General features: G+C 45.2%; 1 protein-coding gene across 2 annotated transcripts in view; it reads right to left on the bottom strand.

Annotated features, from left to right (window-relative positions):
* The window catches only part of ADA2 (adenosine deaminase 2), a 95,796-nt gene that overhangs the window by 49,231 nt on the left and 22,862 nt on the right, over positions 1 to 23,703 (bottom strand). The window contains exon 1 of one of the 2 annotated variants that reach the window (XM_084809297.1): positions 1,844 to 1,967. The exons of the other annotated variant lie outside the window; for it this stretch is intronic. The gene's annotated coding sequence lies outside the window, so the exon portion shown is untranslated. Of the gene's footprint in view, positions 1 to 1,843; positions 1,968 to 23,703 lie in introns of those variants that run through there. 2 annotated transcript variants of the gene reach the window in all.

The following is a 23,703-nucleotide window of genomic DNA, read 5'->3' as shown; positions in this document are numbered from 1 at the left end:
CTGGCTGACAGCAGCTCTCCAAAATCTTCAATGTGGGCTGTTTTCAGCTCTGCTACTCAAGATACTGTTTGGCCAGAGGTTGGGAACTTATACATACAAAGCATGTGCATTATTTCACTTCCTCTGTGTGTTTCACAGCTTCAGATGAAGTCTTGAAAATACAAACATGGTAAGTTTATGCAGACAAAAAAAAAATGGATGCCAATTTTCTAAAGAACAAAATCTGGTGAATTTTTAATACCAGACTTGTGGTTTTCAGAGGTCTGGCTGATAAAACGTGTAAAGATGCAAGCTGAAAATTCCACAACTGCAGACCCTAATTTACTTCAAATGAGACGGCTTAACATCTGCTAGGACGCCTGGCCCTGTTGGCTGCCTCAATTAATCACAGAAGAGGACAGCTGCAGACCGCTCAGTACAGACCTACTTGGATCACATCTGGCTTGCAAGCACATTACAGCCACCATGTGTTTCATTGACATGAGCCCCTCATTGTTTTACTTAGTGACCTTTCTCAGTGAGGTTATTGCATACACAAGCCAGAAAGAGTCCCTGGCAGTGGATCTGTTTCTATGATGTCGCTGGTGGGTTAATTGCTTAAAGTTAAGGCCCTTCCAGACTACTGGTTTATGACTGCACACATCAAAAAATGCTGCTGTTACTCAACTGTTGCAAGCAATTTATATCTGTTCCACTAAAGTAGTGCTTCTGTGTCAGGAAAATTACACTTCCTGCAAGATTCTATTGCACAAAAAATGCAATCCCCTCCACTCCCCTCAACCCTAATTTGCACTTGCATGACAAGTGAGTGCTGTAGGGACTGATTGCGGGAACGCCTGGGACACCACCAACGATAAGTGGCACAACTCCTTTCCACATGCCTTGCACCATATTTTGGACATGAAAAATTATGTGTGTGTGTGTGTGTGTATATATATATATATATAGTTTGAGTGTGCTCTTACTGTACCACTCAAGCATGGGACTGCTCATCTAGATTTTTAAACAAAAATTAAAAATGGCAAGTATCACCAAATATCCTCCTCTTCCTGCAGCAATGCCCCTGCCATTTCGTGGAAGCTTTATTTTGTTCTTTTAGCTGTATTTTTAAAGACTACATACCTCCTCTTCCACCTGAAATTACATCAGAATGAGAACGTAATAAAAACTGAAGGTTGTTGACAAATTTATATTAACCGTGTCTAAAGCCATTTGAGCAAATTAAGCCTCATCTTAGTATTTTTCCTTCTGCATCAGAAGGAGTTAAGGCACCAAACAGAAAATACGACGACCACCAATAATAATGACAACATCTACAGCAGTTCCAGGCTGGGGAAGCAGAAAGGCTTAGTCTTGGAAGATAAGCTGCAGTTGGCATAGCTTTGGCAAATCATAAAGCTCCTGCTAGCCTGAACCAAGGTCCCTGGCCTTCTGGCCGGCCCCAGAGGGTATTGCCAAGACACTTAGACTGACAGAACACAAAGCTTACTACCATGCACACTTGGAGAGGCACAGCTGTCCCACCCTCAGGGATGTTGCCTGCACATTAGCATGTGCAGAGACTAATGTTCATCTTAGAGACCATTGCCAAAGCTCCTGCTGGCACACAGCAGGGCATTTACATGGGATAGATAGATAGATAGATAGATAGATAATCTCAAATGCCTCGTGGCCTTATTAAGAAACATCAGAAACCCTGTAGGGTAATACGCTACTCTCGTATGTACCCGAGCGCGCTACCAGGGTCCTCCTAGAGACAAAGTTAAGCCCCCGGGGAGCTCTGCTAAGGCCTGCGCTCTGACCAAACTGCTCTCTGGTTGCTGTTTGTGCTATAGTTACAAACCTGAAAGGTACAGTCTGCGAGAGACCCTTGATTTCCTTCCTCCTGCCAGCTGCTTTTGTCTGTCTCTGTCAAGCCACGCACAACAGCTGAGCGGATAAACAACTTGCCACCTGCTCCCACCTCCAGCCCCGCCTCCCCTCTAAATTGGATGCATTTCTCCACCCATTTGCCAGAAGCTCAGCCCCCCCCCCCGCCCCGAAGTCTTCTACTGCAGCAGTTTTGCTGTTATGACTGCACGCTGCCGGTTGTTGAACCGCCTGCTTGCCTGATCTGAACTCTGCCGTAGGAAAATAAATGTAAAATAAAGAGAACAAGATCAAGATATGGACATGCTTTCTCATTTGAATAAACCTCACGGAGGTTGGTGGAAAAGATCAGAGCCTAAAACAGGCAGAGCGCTCTGTGGCTCCCTCTCCGCAAAACAGCAAGCAGGCTTGGCACGCCTAGTTGTAATCCCTAAAAGTTCGCGATGAAGGAACGGAAAGCAAAGAATGGAAACTAGAACAGGGAGTGCTAAACTAGAGATCCCCATTTTCCCATGCACGTGCATGTAAAACAGTGGAAATTACTTTATGTTCTGACATTACTTTTGGAAATACTTAATTTGTGTTGGATGGGATGATTGGGGTGGGGTGGGGTGCGGTGCATTTCTTTGAGTATCACAGGTTTTTTCTTCTGGGAAATGGGTATTTTCAAAATGTCAAGTATCTGGTTTGGCCTCTGGGGCTCAGACACGACCTCTGTCTTGTAATCAGTTTCTTGGGCAGGTTACTTGTCTTTTCTAACTAGCCAACCCCGCCCCCTCCCGCAGCAGTCATTTTATGGTGGCACCTACAATAGTTTCTCAAATGTGCCCTTAGACCCAAAAAGGTTGGGGAGAGCTATCATATAGGTACCCAAGCTGTTTTGCCCTGTCGTGCAAAGAGCAATTTCAGGAACACCATTTTAATTGGGGAAATGGTGCAGAGGTGGCCAGCACCATATCTCCAATCTGAAACACCCCCCCAAGCACACACAGCTGCTATTCATGTTTTAAAAAATGCAGCAGATCCTATTCAAAGATCTACTGCATCATAAGTAATTTGGCTGTCATTCAGAAGGACTATATTTATTTATTTAAATATTTATAAGCTGTCTTTTTTATTTATAAACTGCAGAGTGCAAACCTCGCCAAGGTGGCTTCCAACAATCAATATACAATATAAATAACAGCAAGCTTCAAAGGCAATAAAACTGTTAGCGGGCTGCTTGGCGGTAGAGCAGGCACTGTAGGCTGATGAGAGAGTTGGCAACCAGGAAGAGGGTCACTTTAAGAAATACTTGCCAAAACCAAGGCAGGGAAAAGTGACGGCAAAGTAATATTGCTTAATGGCTCTGCTGATCATGTATGCAAGGTCAAATCTAGCCATACCAACCAAAGCAGAACTGCAGATATTCAGTAGTCTTAAGATAAGTGAAATGCTAATGTAATTATGTATGCATTTGCCAGCCCAAAGTGATTTCCTGGTGCGTGATTAAACCAATCTCCAGGTGTGGACTGAAAAATTTTCAGTATTACAAAGAGAACCTAATCCCTGGATAGCTGCAGGATCCGCACCCTCTTTATCGAGCACCCATCCCAACATCACCCTCTCTTTTATATTTGGGTTGGCTCTGGCAAGGAGTTGTCTCAGCCCCATTCTTTCTCCCTGGAACTACTTACCTTGGAGTGGTTTTCTTGCCTCTTTGAATTTTTGTCATGCTAGGTAGGACATTCTTTTGTTCCTTTGAAAGTTTTGTTCAACGAGCATAAGAGCTCCAAGCTCTGAGCACCCAGTGTGTGGGCTCCTTTGATCGGTTCCATTTGTACCTGTTGGACAAGTACCATCTAGGTCCATACTACTGAGAATCACCTTGGTCTCCTTGCCACCCCACTGTTGAAAGAATACCCCCCCCCCTTATTTGGAGTATGACAAATGCTGGAGTCCCATGAGCAAGCCCAGTAAGAACCAAGGGCACCGATCACTATGTTTCTGTCATTTTTCCACCACTTTTTGCCCAGTTTTGACACAGCCTCAGGGCCAGCCCACCCAAGAAGCACGGTGAGGCTCCTGCATCCGGCAATGGAGTGGGAGGAAATTGTGCAGCTCCCCCTGCCTCTCCCCTGCCAGGAGGGGCTCCAGTGGGTGCTCTAGAGCAGCCCCCCAACCTCTGCTTCCTTGCTGAGAGCCGCATGTCCAGAAGAAGTGGTTGCGAGGGTCTTGAGAAACCCGAGCAAGTGCTTCTTCCGGCAGAACGGTGCTCCGTGCAGCCAGTGTGGTGGCAAAAGTAAGGGGAGCCCTGGACAGAGAAAAGGGGTAGGGGGGATACAGTGTTGCGGTGGCGGCAGCAAGGCGTGTGACGTGGCAGGGGGAAGGGGTGTGATGTGGCAGGGGGAAGGGGTGTGATGTGTTCTTTCCCACTTCAGGCAACAAGAGGGCTTGCACTGGGGCTGCAGAGCCTGGCTGCGTAGGTTATCACCTCACCACAGCTGTGATCTGCTGCAACCCCCTTTAAAAATTGACATATTTTTCCTCCAACCACAGAACCTCAGGAGTTTCAATGTGCCCTAAACTTCAGCTCCAGGAAGGGGTCACATGGACCCAGGGAGAGGTATCTTTTGTCTGCGCTGCTATCCTATTTCCAGGAGGTTCTTGTACAAATTGTAGCCTCCTCCTGTGCACCCTTTTTTCTATGGGTGGGGGTGTGTGTGGGGATGTGCATGCAACTTTGATCTAATTTTGGATTGTGTGTATGTGTGTGTGCACCCAAATTTGATCTGATTTTGGATTGTATTTGGTCAGAGCCCCAGCCACTTAGTACTGGCTTCTGTAGTCAACTAGTGGAAAGGACTGCAGATGGGGTCCCATTTATTTGCAATCCTCTGCATGTTTACTCAGAGTAGGGTTGGCCCTCCAATGAGGTGGGGTGAAGCCAGGAGGGCCTGCCATCCTCACCTCCAGTGGGTGCTTCAGAGAGCCCTGCATGCTGCTTTCCTGCTGTGGCATTTACCACAATGGGAGAGTGGCCAGCGGGGCTCTCTGGAGCGGCCACCCTCTAAAGAGTCATGTTGGCTGAAGAAGTAGCAGGCGCAGCTCTTAAAAAAGCCAGCTAGGCCGAAATGCCTTCCTGTGGGAGGGGTGTCCAGGTGATCGCCTCTACAAGAAATCACTTAGGACACCCATCTCATGCCTGGCTCTGAGGAAGGTCACCCTCAGAGCCAGGCTTTTTGGCCTAGCGGGCTCTCTGAAGAGCTACACTGGCTGCTTCTTCCATCTGTGGGGCTCAGTGGTAAAGTTAAGGGGACAGGGGTGTGGAGGAGCATGACACAGTAAAGGGAAGGGATGGGCAATGGAAAGGGAGGGGGTGCAGTGTGGCAGCAGTAAGGGGAAGGGGATGTGAGGCACAACATGGCTGTGGAAATGGGTAGAGGGGATGTGATATAGGAAGGGATGGGGATGTGATGCAGTAAAGATAAGGGGAGGGTGAGTGAGACACAACATCAAGACGGGGTAAGTGGGGCGGGGCAGAAGACAATAAAAGGGAGGGGAAGGTGGCTGTGAGTGTCATGACATGGCAGCCCATGTCCTCTCTTGCCTCAGGCAGTGGGAGAGCTTGCACCAGGGCTGATTCAGAGGTACTGACTTTGTTCAGTTACTGTGTTCAATGGGACTTAACCCCTAGTAAATGTATTTAGAATTGCACACTTACAGTGCAGTCCTATCTATATCTACTCAGAAGTAAACTCCATTGAGCTAAGTGGATTTACTCCCAGGTAAGTATGTGTAGAATTGCAGTCTTCTTTTACCAAGGACAACCATTTGCCTGCTATTGTTAAGGGATGCAAAATGTGTTCTGGAATTGTTGCGGCTAGTTTAACATCAATTTAGATTTAGTGGCTGGAGTAAGGCTACTAGAAATGATTTCTGAATTTCTAACGTCTGAGAAAGTTGTCATTCTGGCACCTCAATCACCTGATTCATTCCCTTGTTCCCAACATGTTCAGGAATCCAACAGCAAATTATATGATTGCTTTCATGAAAGCAATCTCCAATTGAGAAAAGCTAAAAGAAAGGAATGGATGTGAGTTAAGCCAAAAAAACTCTGAACTCTGAGAGTTAGAGCATTTCTGCACTATAAACTTTTTCTGGTTTTATTCCACATTATCTGTCAAAATAATCATGGGAACTGGCATTTGGTGTAGTGCTGAGAATGCACAGTTAGCCCTGCCTTAAAAAAAAAAAGGTGTCCCCAACCAGTCGTGTCCGTCTCTAGGGTGTGGTGCTCATCTCCATTTCTAAGCTTTAGGGTGTGGTGCTCATCTCCATTTCTAAGCCGAAGAGCCAGCATTGTCGTCTTCCGTGGTCATGTGGCCGGCATGACTGAACACCCAGGTGCACGGAATGCTGTCACCTTTCCCGCTGAAGCGGTACCTATTTATCTACTTGCAATTTCTTGCTTTCGAACTGCTAGGTTGGCAGAAGCTGGGACTGAAGACGGGAGCTCACTCCGTCATGCGGCACTCGGGTCTCAAACTGCTGTCCTGCCGACCTTCCGGTCTGCAGTTCAGCGTCTTAACCACTAAGCCACCGCAGCCCTGCCTTACAGAACTGCAATTCCCAAGGTATCCTGGGAAGAGGAAACAACAGTTAAACAGTGGAGGCTGGTGGCTCCAGTGTCAGTGGGGTGGTGAATCCGCTCCAGGATTCAGTCAGAACCAGTCAGCATTCCAAAGCAGCTATCCAAGGTGACTGGTTCTGACCGAAAACCGGAGTGGATTCACTGCCCCGCTGACATCAGAGCCACCCATCTCCACTGCAGTTAAACCCAGTGAAATCTGTAGTGTAGATATGCCCTTAGCTTCTGTAGCACATTGTCAGGACTATATTGTTACTGAATAGATTTTTGAGAACAGATGGTCAGTCAGATCCTCAAAAGACTTTGCAGAGTGCAAGCTGCATTGAAACAAATGGCACTTGCACCCAGCAGAGCACTCGGAGATTAATATCTTCAAAATGACACATTCATCGTCTCATCTGTGGAAAGCAGGAAAGGCTTAGACCACATAAACTTGACACTTCCCTGTCAGTCAGCCAAATGATGACCTCGTAGGCACAGAGCCTCCTAGTCTCCAAAGGGAGCAATTAATGCAATGCACAAGGTTCTCCAGATGTGACAGGATTGTTAGTTCCCATGGGCCGTAGTGCCACAACATTCTATTGCTTTTATAATATGCCTAAACATGAATTAAACCTTTTAAGTAGCCTCCAAACCAAAATAAATAAAGGATTACCTTTAGTTTCACAGAAGGAAATTGCTTGCTCTTTCTGGAGCAGAACAGAGAACAACCCATGTAGTCATGACAACGGTCACTGCCATATTAACACTAACAGAGCATACATCCATGAAGCCTTATCCTATCATGTTTACCCAGAAGTCTGTCGCACTGACTTCAGTGGAGCTTACTCTCAAGTAAGTGTGCGAAGGATTGTAGCTTCCGTTCTTTTCAATACTTCCCTATTATCAAATTTCTTGCTAATTTCTTCAGTATTTCTTCAGTCTCGTTCCTCTTTCTCCAATAGCAGATTTTACACTAACTATATCAGAAAATTCCCTCATAGTTTTCTGTGGTAGTACCTATATTGTAGAACTTTCACCCTAGAGAGGCTTGCTTGACCATTTATTTGCTGGCCTTTAGGTGAATTCTAAAAACTTTTATCTTGACAGGCTGCTGTCTTCCCCTGCCCAAAATCATGCCCCCTTTGTAAATGGGACCTTTTTTCTAAACCTAATTGCCATACAGGGGACGCAATTGGGGGGGAGTGGGGGGAAAGAGTAACAGTTTCCTTCCCAGCTGCCATTACCCTGAAAATTACCCCAACCCGTGTGCAGCAATTAGGTTTGGGGGAAGGAAGGTCCCTTTCACACAAATTGCTGCACAAGGGAAGTACAAATTTCAGGGAATGGCAGCATACAGGGAAATTAGGATAATCCTTCCCTCCCCAGCTCCACAAAATCCCCCCCCCCATGGCAATTAGGCTTAGGAAAAAAGGTCCCATTTGGACTTTTTTTTTTTAAGACAAATTTCTGTGTGAGGGGTGGGGCAGAGAAGGGGAGGTTGTGGTCCAGATACAAATGCTCTGTGGGCCACATCAGACTCATGGACTAGAAGTTCCCCACTCAATTAAATGTTCTCCTATTTTTTATTGGTTTCATCTCAGTCTGTTTTAAGGTTGTATGCTCTTTCTTACAATATTCTGGTATTGTTTTATGGCGAGTTGTATTTTAAATGTTGTAAGCTGCCTTGGGGGTCTTTTAAGCTGAAAGGTGGGATATAAGTGTTATTATAAATAAAACCAATATGGCAAAGTATTTAAAATATGGGCCTTAGACCAGGGAGAACTGGAGTCAAATCCCTGCCCTGCCACAAAGTTTACTAGGTGATGACTCTCGGCCAGTCATTGTCTCTTGGCCAAACCTACCCCACAGGTTTGTTGTGAGGACAATTTGGGGGAACACACACACCTAGGCTGGATCTACACTTACCACTTTTTTTTTTGCTTCCAATGAGGTTTCACTGCCCACCTTTCACACTACGCAGTAGCTGCCTCGAATTGGAACCGGAATTTCCCACTTCCATGCTCCCGCTTTCAATACCCTAATATCCCAGTATTTCCCCTTAATGTGCTCTGATTTTCCGCCTTTGCTACCGTATCCGGTCGTAGTCCCGTATCCAGTTGTAGAAGCTTCACAACTTCGAATCTTCGAAGATCATGCCTGAATTAGAAAAAAAACATTGCGGAGAAGCCCCGATTCTGCGAGGATAACGCCTTAATCTAAAAAAACCCAACATCTTGAGTGGGGGATAGGAGGGGGTAAAACTTAGTCTCATTTGAAGTGATAGAACAACCCCCTGCTCAGTGCAGGAAGCCTGATTCCCAGGCGGTCACCCATCCAACTACTGACCGGGGCCGCCCCCGCTTAGCATCCGAGATCAGACAAGCACGTGCAGGAAAATGACAGGAAAACAGCACAGCGCTCAAGTGTGAACCGAGCTCGCGCATTCAATGAAGCACTGCAATGGGGAAAATGGCTGAGTGTGAATAATCACATTTTAATGCGAGAGCATTTAACCCGACGGGACACCGAATTCATTGCAATGGCAGGCGCAATGTAGATCAGCCCCTATATACCACCTTGAGTTCCTTGGAGGGAGTTGTTGTTGTTGTTATATTACAAGAAGAAGATGACTCTGCTATTAAATGAGTTAGATATACAGAAAACACATCACAACATTAGAACCTTGCTGAAATTACTGCTCCCCTACTAGGTGGACACTTTTACATCAGATTTCAAAAAAGGGAACAGTTATCAATTCCAAAGATTTTTCCTCCCTCCCGTTAGTGGTTATTCCCTGAGCCCAGCTGATGAAAGACACAGATGTGCTTACAGAGAAGCAGCTCTCACTGCCTCCCTTGTTCCCTAGAGCCCTTCTCAGCCAGTTTGATATCTAAGTGGAAAGGAAGAAAATAGGCTGTCAAGTGAGGTTGCCACCCAAATGATTTTCTGAATTGATTAGCTCCTCTCTCTTCCCCCAACCCCATCACAGATCTCGAGACTCTACAAGCAGGGATCCTTGCAGATCTTACAGGCTAAGTAAAGACACAGGGAAATGGAGCTCTGGGGGAAACCTAGATGGGCTTCCCCCTTATAGAAAATGAGACAAAGAGAAAGGCAGGGGGAAAAACAACCCAAAAGGGGCACTAAATAACTGACAGAAAGAAGCACAGATTGTAACAGTTGGAGACCACCTTGGGGCTGCAGCTGGTTTTGTCTCTCTGACTTAAAGGAGAGACAAGGCGAGCATGCTGGGAAAAGACTGCAGACTGAAGAGTTAATTAATAAGGGATGGACAAGCAGGCGGAGAAAAGGGAGGCTTAAATCCTCAACTTTTCTGTGGACCAAGCCTCTGAATAAAAGATATGCTAAGCAGGAGCCTGCTACAGAAGCTAGTTATGGTCAGCAGTTGTGCTAAGTCTTGTGCACAGAGCTGGTGCAAAATGCCACTTAGAATAGAAAACAAACAAACAAACAAACAAAACAAAAACCCACTGAGCATCCAAAGGTCAACATTTGGAAGTCCAGCTTGCATAACATTCTGTCAGTTCTTTGGGCCATAAAGATAAACCACAACTACCTTAACAAAAAAATGTACTAAGTGCATTGCACAGACTTCCCAGGGGTGTTTGGCCTATCTCAGTTTTTGCTTCACACACTGACGTCCCCACATACATACACAGAATCTCACATCAATCTCTGTGTTCACAAGAAGTATGCTACTGAGTATGAGTTGCTGTGGAACAACAACAGGGGAGAGGTATTACCTGAATGTTGGACTAAATGAACCTTTGGTCTGATCCGTCAGGACACTTCTGATGATTAGCACAAATTACCTCGTCCAAATAGCCCATGATACTGGAACATAAGGGTGGCAGCTACAGACCAGTCAGTCTGACATTAATCCCTGGGAAAATTCTGGAGCAGATGATAAAGCAATCCATCTGAAAGCACCTTGAAAACAATGCAGTGATTACTCGAAGCTAACATGGATTTGTCAAGAACAAATGCTGTGAGATGAATCTGATCTCATTTTTTGATCAAGTAACCTCCCTTGTGGACTGTGGGAATGCTGTGGACATAATATACCTCGACTTCAGCAAAGCTTTCGACAAAGTGCCCCATGATATCCTGCTTAGCAATCTAGCTAAAAGTAGGCTAGATGAAACAACTCTCAGGTGATCTACAGTTGGCTGCAGAATCGGACTCAAAGAGTGCTTATCAATGGGATCTTCTCAAATGGGATCTTCTCAAACTGGGGAGAGGTAATGAGCGGGGTAACGCAGGGCTCAGTCCTGGGCCCAGTGCTCTTCAACATTTTTATTAATGACTTGGATGAGGAGCTGCAGGGAATGCTGATCAAATCTGCAGATGACACAAAATTGGGCGGGATAGCTAATACTTTGGAAGACAGAAACAAAATTGAAAGTGATCTTGATAGACTGGAGCGCTGGGCAGAAAACAACAGAATTACATTTAATAGGGATAAATGCCAAGTTCTGCACTTAGGAAAAAGAAACCAAATGCACAGTTATAAGATGGGGGATACATGGCTCAACAACACTACAAGCGAGAAGGATCTTGGAATTGCTGTAGATCACAAGCTGAATATGAGCCAACAATGTGATGTGGCTGCAAAAAAGGCAAATGCTGTTTTGGGCTGCATTAATAGAAGCATAGCTTCCAAATCCCAGGAAGTACTAGTTCCCCTCTACTCAGCACCGGTTAGGCCTCATCTGGAGCATTGTGTCCAGTTCTGGGCACCGCACTTTAAGAAGGATGCAGACAAACTGGAGAGGGTTCAGAGGAGGGCAACAAAGATGATCAGGGGACTGGAAACAAAGCCCTATGAAGAGAGACTGAAGGAACTGGGCATGTTTAGCGTTGAGAAGAGAAGATTGAGGGGAGATATGATAGCGCTCTTCAAGTACTTGAAAGGTTGTCACAGAGAGGAAGGCCAGGATCTCTTCTCGATCATCTCAGAATGCAGGACATGGAATAATGGGCTCAAGTTACAGGAAGCCAGATTCCTGCTGAACATTGGGGAAAACTTCCTGATGGTTAGAGCAACACGACAAGGGAACCAATTACCTAGGGAGGTGGTGGGCTCTCCCACACTGGAGGCATTCAAGATGAGGCTGGACAGCCATCTGTCAGGGATGCTCTGACTTGGATTCCTGCATTGTGCAGGGGGTCGGACTCGATGGCCTTGTAGGCCCCTTCCAACCCTACTATTCTATGATTCTATCCATCAGACACTTATAGTCCTTATGTTTTTCTCTGGTGGGGCAAATAATAGCTGTGGGGGGGCAGTTACACTGGGAAAACAGTGTGGAGGAAAGGGTTAATTGTTCGTCCCTCAGTACCATGGCCCAAACCCAATTTGGCCCCCACCCTTCAGGGCTGCTTGTAAGCTTCTTCTTACTTAATGTGGGAGATCCAATTATGGTTCTCCTGCAATCTCATCTAGTTTGACATTTCGCTGATTAATTGTATGAGTTTCACTGGATTAACTAAAACAATCATTTTGAGGGGAGGGAACCATGCTTTGTTCTAAGTTTATTCATATATGTGTTGCAGCAGATGTGGTTATAGAAGACGCATTTCCCTTTTGAATCTGTGTAAGAGAATGGAGCTCCTTCATGGATCAATGCCTTGTTGTGGCGAAGGGGCTTGTGTAACTCAGTGAAGCCATAAGCTATGCCGTGCAGGACCACCCAAGACGGACAGGTCATGGCAGAGAGTTCTGACAAAATGTGGTCCACTGGAGAAGGAAATGGCAACCCACTCCAGTATTCCTGCCAAGAAAACCCCATGGAACATATCACAAGGCTAAAAGATATGACACGGGAAGATGAGCCCCTCAGGTCGGAAGGTGTCCAATATACTACTGGGGAAGAGCAGAGGGTATTTCCAAGTAGCGCCAGAAAGAGAGAAGTGGCTGGGCCAAAGCCGAAAGGACACTCAGCTGTGGATGTGTCTGGTGGTGAAAAGAAAATCCGATGCTGTAAAGAACAATATTGTTTAGGAACCTGGAATGTAAGATCAATTAATCAAAGTAAGCTGGAGGTGGTCAGACATGAGATGGCAAGATTGAACATCGACATCTTGGGAATCAGTGAACTAAAATGGACAAGCATGGGTGAATTTAATTCAGGTGACCATCATATCTACTACTGTGGGCAAGAATCCCTTAGAAGAAATGGAGTAGCGCTCATAGTCAACAAAAGGGTGGGAAAAGCAGTACTGGGGTACAATCTCAAAAATGATAGAATGATCTCAGTACGAATCCAAGGCAAACCATTCAACATCACAGTAATTCAAGTCTATGCCCCAACCACTGAGGCCAAAGAAGCTGAGGTTGATCGGTTCTATGAAGACCTACAACACCTTCTAGAACTAACACCAAAAAAAGATGTCCTTTTCATCATAGGGGATTGGAATGCTAAAGTAGGAAGTCAAGAACTCACCGGGATAACAGGCAAGCATGGCCTTGGTGTACAAAATGAAGCAGGACAAAGGCTAATAGAGTTTTGCCAAGAGAACACGCTGATCATAGCTAACACCCGTTTCGAACAGCACAAGAGGCAACTCTACACTTGGACATCACCAGATGGTCAATATCGAAATCAGATTGATTATGTACTTTGCAGCCAAAGATGGAGAAGCTCTATACAGTCAGTAAAAACAAGACCTGGAGTTGCCTGTGGCTCAGATAATGAGCTTCTTATCACAAAATCTCAGCTTAAATTGAAGAACGTAGGGAAAACCACTACACCATTCAGGTATGACCTAAATCATATCCCTTCTGAATATACAGTGGTGGTGAGGAATAGATTTCAGGGATTAGACCTGATAGACAGAGTGCCTGAGGAACTATGGGCGGAGGTCAGTAACATTGTTCAGGAGGCAGCAACGCAATCCATCCCAAAGAAAAAGAAATGCAAGAAGGCAAAGTGGCTGTCTGATGAGGCTTTACAAGTAGCTGAGGAAAGAAGGAATGCAGAGTTCCAGAGAATAGCAAGGAATGCAGAGTTCCAGAAAATATCAAGGAGAGACAAGAAGGCCTTCTTAAATGAACAATGCAAAGAAATTGAGGAAAACAATAGAATGGGAAAGACTAGAGATCTCTTCAAGAAAATTGGAGATCTCAAGGGAACATTTTGTGCAAAGACGGGCATGATAAAGGACAAAGAAGGCAGGGACCTAACAGAAGCAGATGAGATTAAGAAGAGGTGGAAAGAATACACAGAAGAACTATACAGGAAAGATCTGAATGTCCCTGATAGCCATGACAGTGCGGTCACTGAACTTGAGCCAGACATCCTAGAGAGTGAAGTCAAGTGGGTCTTAGGAAGCATTACTAATAACAAAGCTAGCGGAGATGACAGTATTCCAGCTGAGCTATTTAAAATCCTAAGAGATGATGCTGTTCAAGTGCTGCACTCAATATACCAACAAATTTGAAACACTCAACAATGGCCACAAGACTGGAAAAGGTCAGTTTACATTCCAATCCCTTCACATGCCAGCAAGGTTATGCTCAAAATCCTACAAGCTAGGCTTCAGCAGTATGTGAACCGAGAACTACCGGAAGTACAAGCAGGGTTTCGAAGAGGCAGAGGAACTAGAGATCAAATCACCAACATTCGCTGGATCATGGAGAAAGCAAGAGAATTCCAGAAAAACATCTATTTTTGCTTCATTGACTACGCTAAAGCCTTTGATTGTGTGGATCACAACAAACTGTGGCAAATTCTTAAAGAGATGGGAGTACCAGACCACCTTACCTGTCTCCTGAGAAACCTGTACGAGGGTCAAAAAGCAACAATAAGAACAACCGATTGGTTCCAAATTGGGAAAGGAGTACGACAAGGCTGCATATTGTCGCCCTGCTTATTTAACTTATATGCAGAGTACATCATGAGAAACGCCGGGTTGGATGAATCACAGGTTGGAATTAAGATTGCCGGGAGAATTATCAACAACAGATACGCAGACGATACCACCCTAATGGCAGAAAGCAAAGAGGATCTAAAGAGCCTCTTGTTGAGGGTGGAAGTGGAGAGTGCAAAAGCTGGTTTGAAACTCAACATTTAAAAAAAAACTAAGATTGTGGCATCTGGCCCCATTACTTACTGGCATATGGAAGGGGAAGAAATGGAAGCAATGACAGATTTTATTTTCTTGGGCTCCAAGATCACCGCAGACAGTGACTGTAGCCATGAAATTAAAAGACGCTTGCTCCTTGGGAGGAAAGCTATGGCAAACCTAGACAGCATAGTAAGAAGCAGAAACATCACCTTGCCGACAAAGGTTCGTATAATCAAAGCTATGGTTTTCCCAGTAGCAACGTATGGCTGTGAGAGCTGGACTATAAGGAAGGCTGAGCGCCGAAGAATTGATGCTTTCGAACTGTGGTGCTGGAGGAGACTCTTACGAGTCCCCTGGACTGCAAGGAGCTCAAATCAGTCCATCCTAAAGGAAATCAACCCTGACTACTCATTGGAAGGACAGATACTGAAGCTGAAGCTCAAATATTTTGGCCATCTAATGCGAAGAGAAAATTCCCTGGAAAAGCCCCTGATGCTGGGAAAGACTGAAGGCAAAAGGAGAAGGGGACGGCAGAGGATGAGATGGCTAGATAGCATCATTGATGCAATGAATATGAACTTGAACACACTCCGGGAGAGAGTGGAGGACAGGAAGGCCTGGTGTGCTATGGTCATGAAGAGTCAACTTAAGGACTGAACAACAAGAGAATGGAGAGATCCCACTTCAAAGGCAAGATCTATCTGCATACCCATTATCAAGAGAGCTAGGAGTCAGCAAGTTCCCTCAAGCACCAGTGCTACTGTGTACTCAAAGTATCTTTTCCACAGTTATTCAAGTCTGTTGACAGGGCGGACATTCTTTTTGGATGCTCCGTAATGTCTTAATCATCACCTGCTGAATGAATGCCATCGTCTTTCTTAATGATGATTAATCTTGAAGTTAATCTAATTTGAAATGTAATAAAAATGCCTTTTGAATTGTCTCTAAACTGCATGGATTATGAGGTCATTATGCCCCAGATCTCGAAGACTCCCATTTCTTTCAGCTACTTTTCAGATGTAATCTTCAGTTTTGCATACTGGAGTATCCTATGGACACAAGGCTTGTGTCTATTTTATTTCTGAAATATGAACTTATTTTTATTCAAGCATATGGGAGCGACTTTTGTGATTTCAGGTACAAACCCTGATGTGTGGTGTTTTTCATAGAGGAAATACTACACTAGTATATAGCTAAGCTACCATGCATTTTTATTTTTGCATTTCTTACATGCCCTGGATTTACAACCTTGAATTAATTTCTTTAATTGTTTAAAAATATCATTAAGTTTGGCCCTAGACTATTCAGAAGCTCTTATCTAGACCAACCAAAGACTCAACTAGCTTGGTTCTAAGGTAATGGCTGCATCTGGACCTCATGATAACCCATTGTGGCTTAATAAGCTATTCACAGTAGTCCACGATGCCCTGCCACAAGGCTGGGCTCACAAACTACTGAGAGTAGTTTATTAAGCTATTGTGTGTAATTTGATTTACCCACCCCCTCGTGCCCCCTATCCTGCTGCAGTCCTCCTGCCCAAGCAGTGGCACTGTTTTGCCACTAAAGTGCTGGAAGTTTGCAGGATTCAGACAAAACTTCATAACAGCCTCTCCCAGTCAGGAGGAACCCGATCCACCATGAAAACCCAAGCATCTCTCACCAAGGAAATCCCAAGTGCAACAAAAAGGGGAATGTGGTTATAAAACCTTGGGGGTTTGCAGGATTGGGACCAACCTCCACACACAACCTCTCCTAGTCAGGAGGCATCTGATCCACTATTGAACCCCTGTGCATTTACTCCAGAGGAGCAAAAAAACTCCAGAGGACCGACAACAGAAGCATCCTTAACCACAGCCAGCAATGTTTTTGTGGTGGGGGAGGGTAGAAGCACCCATTCCTTTTATCACAACGATGCTTCTATTCTGAATATCACTAAAGCACTATAATGCTTTAGCAAGAAAATGAAAGTGCGCATTCCCCGCCCGCCCGCCTGTCCGCCCCCATTGCTGGCTATGGCCAGGACGCCTCTATTCTCTATATTGTTAAAGAATGATAACTCTTTAGCAATAAAACGGAAGTGCCTCCTGACTAGGAGAGGCTGTGTATGGCCTTTGGTCCCAATCCTGCAAACCCGTAAGGTTTTCTAGTTACCATCCCCTTTTTGATGCACTTGGGATTTTTGCTTTAGCAATGAAAGGGAAATGCACATTTCTGCACCACCCCCTGAGACATTCCTGGCAGAGATGACACTGCTAGCTTAGTCCCTTTGGTGTTCCCAAAGCTCAGGAGGAGCAGAGTAGCAGCGGTTTTGACCCCTCTTGCTGCACGACTCAGTAGGCAACCAAAATAACCCTCAGTGACTGCCAGATGGCACGATAACCCACAGTGGGTTAAATAAACCATACTGCAGACTGTGGGTAATCTGCATGGGTTATTTTGGTTGAATAAGCCATCATGGGTAAAAAAAAAAAATTCCTGACAGATGACACGATAATCCATGATGGGTTGGACTCGATGGTCTTATATTTATTTTATTTATTACATTTATATCCTGCCTTTTTTCCTCATCAAGGAACCTGAGGTGGCATACATAATCCTCCTCCACCTTCTCCATTTTATCCTCACAACAACAACCCTGTGAGGTGGGTTGGGCTGAGAGTCTGTGACTGGCCCAACGTCACCCAGTGAGTTTCCATGGCCAAGTGGGGACTAGAACCTGGATCTCCCGACTCCCAGTCCAACACTCTAGCCACTACACCACACCAACCCTACTATTCTATGAAATAAACCATCATAGGTTAATTAACGCATTGTGGTTTATCATGTCTTCCAAACCCAGTCCATGTGATACAGAATTGGATATATTATATTTTCCTGTGTAAAATACGAACTGTACACACTTCATGTCAGTTCCAAGGACACCTGCATATTTACCTACCTGTATATAAATATGTGGTAAAGTGATGGCCGCTACCCTGATTGAGATGCCAGTATGGAAGTTAGGTAGCCTATTCGTTTTCTTGTGTGTTAATAGTGATTGCAGGAATGAGGGCAAGATGTGCATTGGATCTGCTAGACAGTCCATGAATTTACAATAGTACTATGGTGTAAAGCTGGAAGAGAAAAGGCTTCCATGCAGACACCCCCGAAGTGAAGCCATTAACTGGTTGGTTACATCCTCAAACCAAGACATATCAAAATAATTGCATTCGTAAATACTTATTCAAAGCATGTCTACCTCACTGTTCAGCCAAACAGATGCCCAGAGTTGCTTATATATTATCAGTGAAAACAAGAAAATCTCTGCTTGTAGGCTTACAATTAAAAGACCAAACACAAGAGGAAAAAGGGAGGGGGGGAGAGCAAACTCAGGCGCCAATTCTTAAAATTGGCCAGGGAATGCTTGCAGTTGTAGGACTTTTTTTCTGTCTAAATATGCTTAGGATTGAACCTTTAAATGAAAGCAGGAAATCTAGTTCAGTAGAACCAGAAAAAGAGTAGAGTTAATTTTAGGCATTCTAAAATACTAGCAGAAATGATAGACTAGTGCAGTATGCTTCCCCTTCTTTTACACTGGATTCTGGGATTGCTGAGCCTGATGACTCAGCCACACGCATCTCATTGAGTGTTACATTTTGGTCACTAACATGGCCACCATCACTCCCATCGGGAGGAGATGATGCAAAAATAAGATAAATTATGTAAATTTGTATATTTTGCAAGATGTATTCAGGACATTAAATTCAACCTCTTTTCACACAGAATTTGGATCGCATGGACACAGAATGTTATTTCATATTATTGTAGTGTACAGTAAACTGACACATGGGATTAGAAGAATGACAACACTAAAGGCTGGCCAAGAATGGTGAGAGAGATTATGCATGTGACTGTCAACCAGAGAGTAGAGCAGCTAGGAGAAAGGCAGGCAGGGCAAAGGAGAACAGAAAAATCACAATGACACCACCCCACCCTAGGGAGGAGACAACTGTGCTCTCTCTAGATAGAATTCAGGCCAGATATTTAAGCTCACTTAATTACTCTCAGCAGAAGGTGGGACAGAATTTTTAATGTGCCCTACAAAGACAGCAATATCCTCTGTGTGGCCCACAGACTGCATCACAAATAACACTGCCCTAGACAACCAGGGCTTCACTGTAGATCACATAAATTGGACCACAGCACATACAGAAGAGGAAAATGCCCTACTGTTACACTGTAGATATGGTGGAGCATGAAGGCTGTCATCTATCGAGTCGTTGCCTGCAACTATCCTGAGTTTTCCTTTGAGGCCTTCCTGTCTGAGTATTTAGACAGGAGGCTTCAAACCCATTTTATCAGACTTAATACGATCACAGCAAATTGGTACCTCAAGTTGCTACACTGGGCTGCCCTATCTCCCAGAGGGGGGGAAACAGTACTCATTTGCATTTATTTCTGCACAGAAGTGTACTGGCCACATGGATACCAAGTGTGCACATATGTGCTCTCTCTCTCCTCCAAACTGCATGAAGAGTCCCACACACTGGGGTAGGGGGTGGGGATGTTCTCATAGACAAGGTGTAGGTCTCTGAGGGTCACATGCACAGTCTGAGGCACCACTGGGAAGGTGGAGAAGTGGCTGGCCTGCCAGTTGCTCTGCCCCAAACAACCCCCTTTTCACTTCTACCACTGCAAGCCCCTCACAAATACCCCCAGCCAGTTTTCCTAAAGTGACTTTTTAAACAAGCTGCTCTAGGAAAGGTGGCCAAAAACATATTCAAAGCACTTCCTCTAAAATGTGTGAGCACAGGGCAGAAGGAAACGGGCAGGGATGGTGAGGCAGGGAAAGACACAGAGTAGGAGAGGAACGAGGAGGCAAGGGGGGCATTTCTACACGAGGCTTTAATCCTGCACCTTTACCAAGGCTTCTGCTTCAGGATTTTTTGCAGGATTAAGATGGACTCCTTTACATATTCTTTTTTCCAAAGTTTTTCTTTCTCTGCCTTTCTATATGTTTCAATATACAACCACTAGATGGCGCTGTGCTATAGTGGAATTGCACAATAACGTGAGACTCTCATTTCACCATTTCTAAATAATACCAGACTTTCCTCCTTAGGGGAAAAAAAACTGGGATAATGGTTGCAAAGCATGGGAGAGGCCCTGGAGGAGGATGACATCATGTAAACATCCCACAACCTACCATGAAAAAGCAATCTAATTTTTGTGAACTGCTCAGAGTCCTTCAGCTATTGGGCAGTATAGAAATGTAATAAATAAATAAATATTAATAAATCATGAATGCACAATAAAAGCCTAATGTGGAAAGGCTCAAGGAAAGGAGAGAGAGATGGGAAGAACAGGAGAAGAGGAACCTAGTAAGCTGCTTTATACTCCAGGGCATTCTCTCCAGGATTGCAGGCAGGAATTTTTCCAGCCCTGCCTGGAGATGATGGGGATTGAACCTGGAGCCTTCTGCATGTAAGCATGTTCTCTACCACTGAGCCACAACACCTCACCCAATAACAATAAGTAAAACAATAAGAGAGAATAAGGGAGCAATCCTATAGCCACTAGTCAGTGGCTAGACAGCCATAGGATACGTCGGTTTCTGGGAACTGACCTCGGAGCCCGCGCTCCAAGGTTGGTTCCCTGAGAACTGACTTCCCCCACCCTCCCATGCTTCCTCGCAGTCGGCTCGGAAGAGCCCCGCACTCCGCGCTTGGAAGGGGAGCATGGAATTGCGAAAATGGTGTGTTCTGGCGCGGGGAAGGCAGAAATGCTGGCATGACACATCCAACATGTCGTTCGGCAGCTGCTTCCTCCACTCTGCCTTCCCGCCACAAATGCAGGGCAGCTGAAGAACGGAGGGGATGATCCCCTCCATGCTTCTCCTGCCTTGCATTGGATAGGTGGCTGCCTCCAAGTTCAGGGCCGGCCGCATATCCGGGTAGGGCTGCTCCCTAAGTAAAGGAAGGAGATGAGTACAGGGAGCAAGGCAAGAATCAAAACTGGGAGGAGAGAGTCAACAGGCACGAGGACTTGGGAAGAGAGAAGGAGGCTGCAGAATACCCTTCCTCTCTCTGCTCCACCATTCCACCCTTGCAAATGCATGTGTATAGATACGTGCAGGAGGAGGAGCGCGCGTGCACACACACGGAAGAGCATGCAAGGGGGTCCAGGTATGTGTGGAAGAGAAGTTCTGCATGCAGGTATGTGGAGGGTGTAATACAGTAAAACAGAGTAGAAGACCAAATGGAAGATTTGGATGTGCTTTTCATCTGATATTTTATTTCCTTAACACCATGCTATCACCCGGTCTCATCCCCCAGGCTAAGCTCTGATCTACATTTTCAGAGAAGGATTAATTACACATTATTGCTTGTTCGCATAACAGGCTAGTATCATCTTCAAAAGACCAATCCCGAGAGAAGGAAGAAGGAGACATGCTCCATAATTTAGTGACCATTACTTTTAAATTAGAAGGTTAATTGTTTGGGCACTTCAACTTACATCCTAATGCCTTATTCTGTCTGGGAACTGTAAAGCACAACATTAATGTAACAAAGGGTGGTAATCAAAAAGAGAATTTTTATATAAAAATAAATCAGTTTCTCTCTTCAGATTCAGAACATCTGGTTTCAACAGCACACAGGAAGGATGACTTGTTCTATGAGAGCAACATGGATGCTGTTCTTTTATTGTGGTCAGATTCATCAGAATCTACAGCTTCTTTCCTGGAAAGATGGATGAAAAATAAAGAGGAAGGTTAAAGAGAAGGAGCAAAGAAAGGCAGACAACCATTCTTAAGATACTTACAGCTCCAATCCCAGGCATGTTTACTCAGAAGAAAAGCCCACTGATTTCAATGGGACTTCCTTCCAAGTACATACAGATAGATTGCATGCAAGTCCAAGTGACCTAAAAGTGCCTGGCATAGGCATGCATATAAGAAACACAAATACAATCTTAAGAGTTGGAGAATTAGGGAGAGAGGTTCCTATGCACCCAGATCACAAACTAGCAACATGACCCTCAGCACAGCCCCAGTATTAATTGTTTGGCTGGGGAACAAGACTTGGATATCCTGCAACTCCTTCAGTACAAAGAAGACTGTTTCAGGAAGACTCTGTCGATGATTAAACAGATTAGTCACTACTCTTCCCCACAGAATCAGAGTTAAGTCCCTTTTCACCATGAATCAGACAAACACAATCATCCCCAAATCCTCTAAGCCTCCTGTTATTAATTTATACCTAAAGTTTTACTGCTACTTTCAGAACTATTTCCCACTTTGGAGCTCAATTCGTAGTTGTTACAATGGGACACATTTCTTATATGGTTTTTGCTACATTAGTATAAAACCTCAGCTATAGAAACACGTACATTTAGGACTGTACTTTATAAAACGGATATAGTAAACATGCAACTTAAGGGTGGCTTGCAGGTCACCAGTGTAAGGTGGTTACAAAATTACACCTGCATGTAACTCAGAGGAGACCACCTATCCAAAGCAAGGCAGGAGAAGCACGGTGGGGGATCGTTCCCTCCGTGCCCCCCCCCCCGCCCTGCTTTTTCTGCTAGACAACCATTTTTGGCTGTCTAGCCACAGGGGAGCGGGAGCGGGTGGGGGAGCAGGAGAGGAGCCGGCAGTACAACACATAAGATGTGTCATACACGCAGATCCGCTCTCCCAGCCCTGGAACACCCCCAGCCCCGCCGCTTTTCAGATGCTCTGTGCTCCTCTTCTGAGCATAGAGGACGGGGCTGTTCCGCGTTGCGTCCGAGGCAGCACAGACATGGGGGGTGGTAGGTTTTCCGGGAACTGAACTTGGAGCAGGGCTCTGAGGTCGGTTCCCAGAAAGCAGCATATCCTATGGCCATCTAGCTGCTGTCTAGCAGCCATAGGATTTCTCCCTAGATGTATTTTCTGCTACAGAGAGAAAATGGAAACCATTACTAAAATGGAAGACAGCAGAGAAGCTGCAATGTGTGATATAGTTTAGGTAGAGTCAAAAGTAGGCCACAAGGATCCCCTTCATCTTGGACCCAGAGAGATGGAAGGCAGCGCAGGGGTGGGGAGACTGAAATGGACTGTGCAATGGAAGGAGGGCAAAACCCTCTGCAAGTTATCCATTCAGACCTCTGGCAAGAGTGATCTGTCCCTGTCCAAACTGCCTCTATGAAGGGAGGAAGCGGCACAGAGAGAGAGAGGAGGGGAACACAGAGAGGAGGGGGATGCCCCCACCCTCTTTTGGTTCTGACCCATCCACCACTTCCATGCACCTCTCCACAACAGATTATCCTCAAGGAAATGGAACCCTTGACAGAAAAGGTTCTGTCATCTCTCCTCTACAGGAATGGAGGATATGTCAGTCATGAAACCCAGTGTGATCAAAAGGAAAATGTGGACACTGGGGCCCAAGGATGACATATGGCACACTTCTGCTCTCCCAGCCTAGAAGCACTGTATTTTCTGTGGGGAAATGAGAGAACATGCTTGGCATTGCCTCCTTCCAAACCTGATGCTTTTTGGATTTGTGGGGAAGGAGGCGCATCAAATATACAGTCAGGGCCAGAAATATTGGAACAAGGATAACTGTTTTGGCAGTTGGCCTCTGTACACCACCACATTGAAGTTGAAAGGAAACACACCCAGATGGGAGCGAAGGCAGGACTTTCAGCTGTAATTCAAGGGGTTTGACAAAAGTGGGGCACCAACCATTTAAGAAGAACAGCCAGTGGCATACACAAAACCCCATCGTTGGTGGCTCATAAGTAATGGAACAAACCACATCATTTCAAACTTAAGGATCGCCTTTAATACCTGGATGAAAATCCTTTGCAGTCAATGACTGCCTGAAGTCTGGAACCCATGGACATGACCAAATGCTGAGTTTCCTCCCTTGAGATGCTTTGCCAGGCCTTCACTGCAGCTGCCTTCAGCTGCTGCTTGTTTGTGGGTCTTTCTGCCATCAGTCTTGTCTTCAGTAAGTGAAAAGCATGCTCTATTGAGTTGAGATCAGGTGACTGACTTGGCCATTGAAGAACATCCCACTTCTTTGCCTTGAGAAACTCTTGGGTAGCTTTTGCTGTATGTTTTGGGTCATTCTCCATCTGCAATATGAAGTGGAGTCCTATCAGTTTGG

This window comes from Heloderma suspectum, chromosome 7, assembly GCF_057233095.1.
Source record: "Heloderma suspectum isolate Gila_16-S chromosome 7, 16-S_ref, whole genome shotgun sequence".
Taxonomy (NCBI): Eukaryota; Metazoa; Chordata; class Lepidosauria; order Squamata; family Helodermatidae; genus Heloderma; species Heloderma suspectum.
Note: the sequence above shows the minus strand (reverse complement) of the source record. Positions and strands in the feature narration are given on the sequence as shown.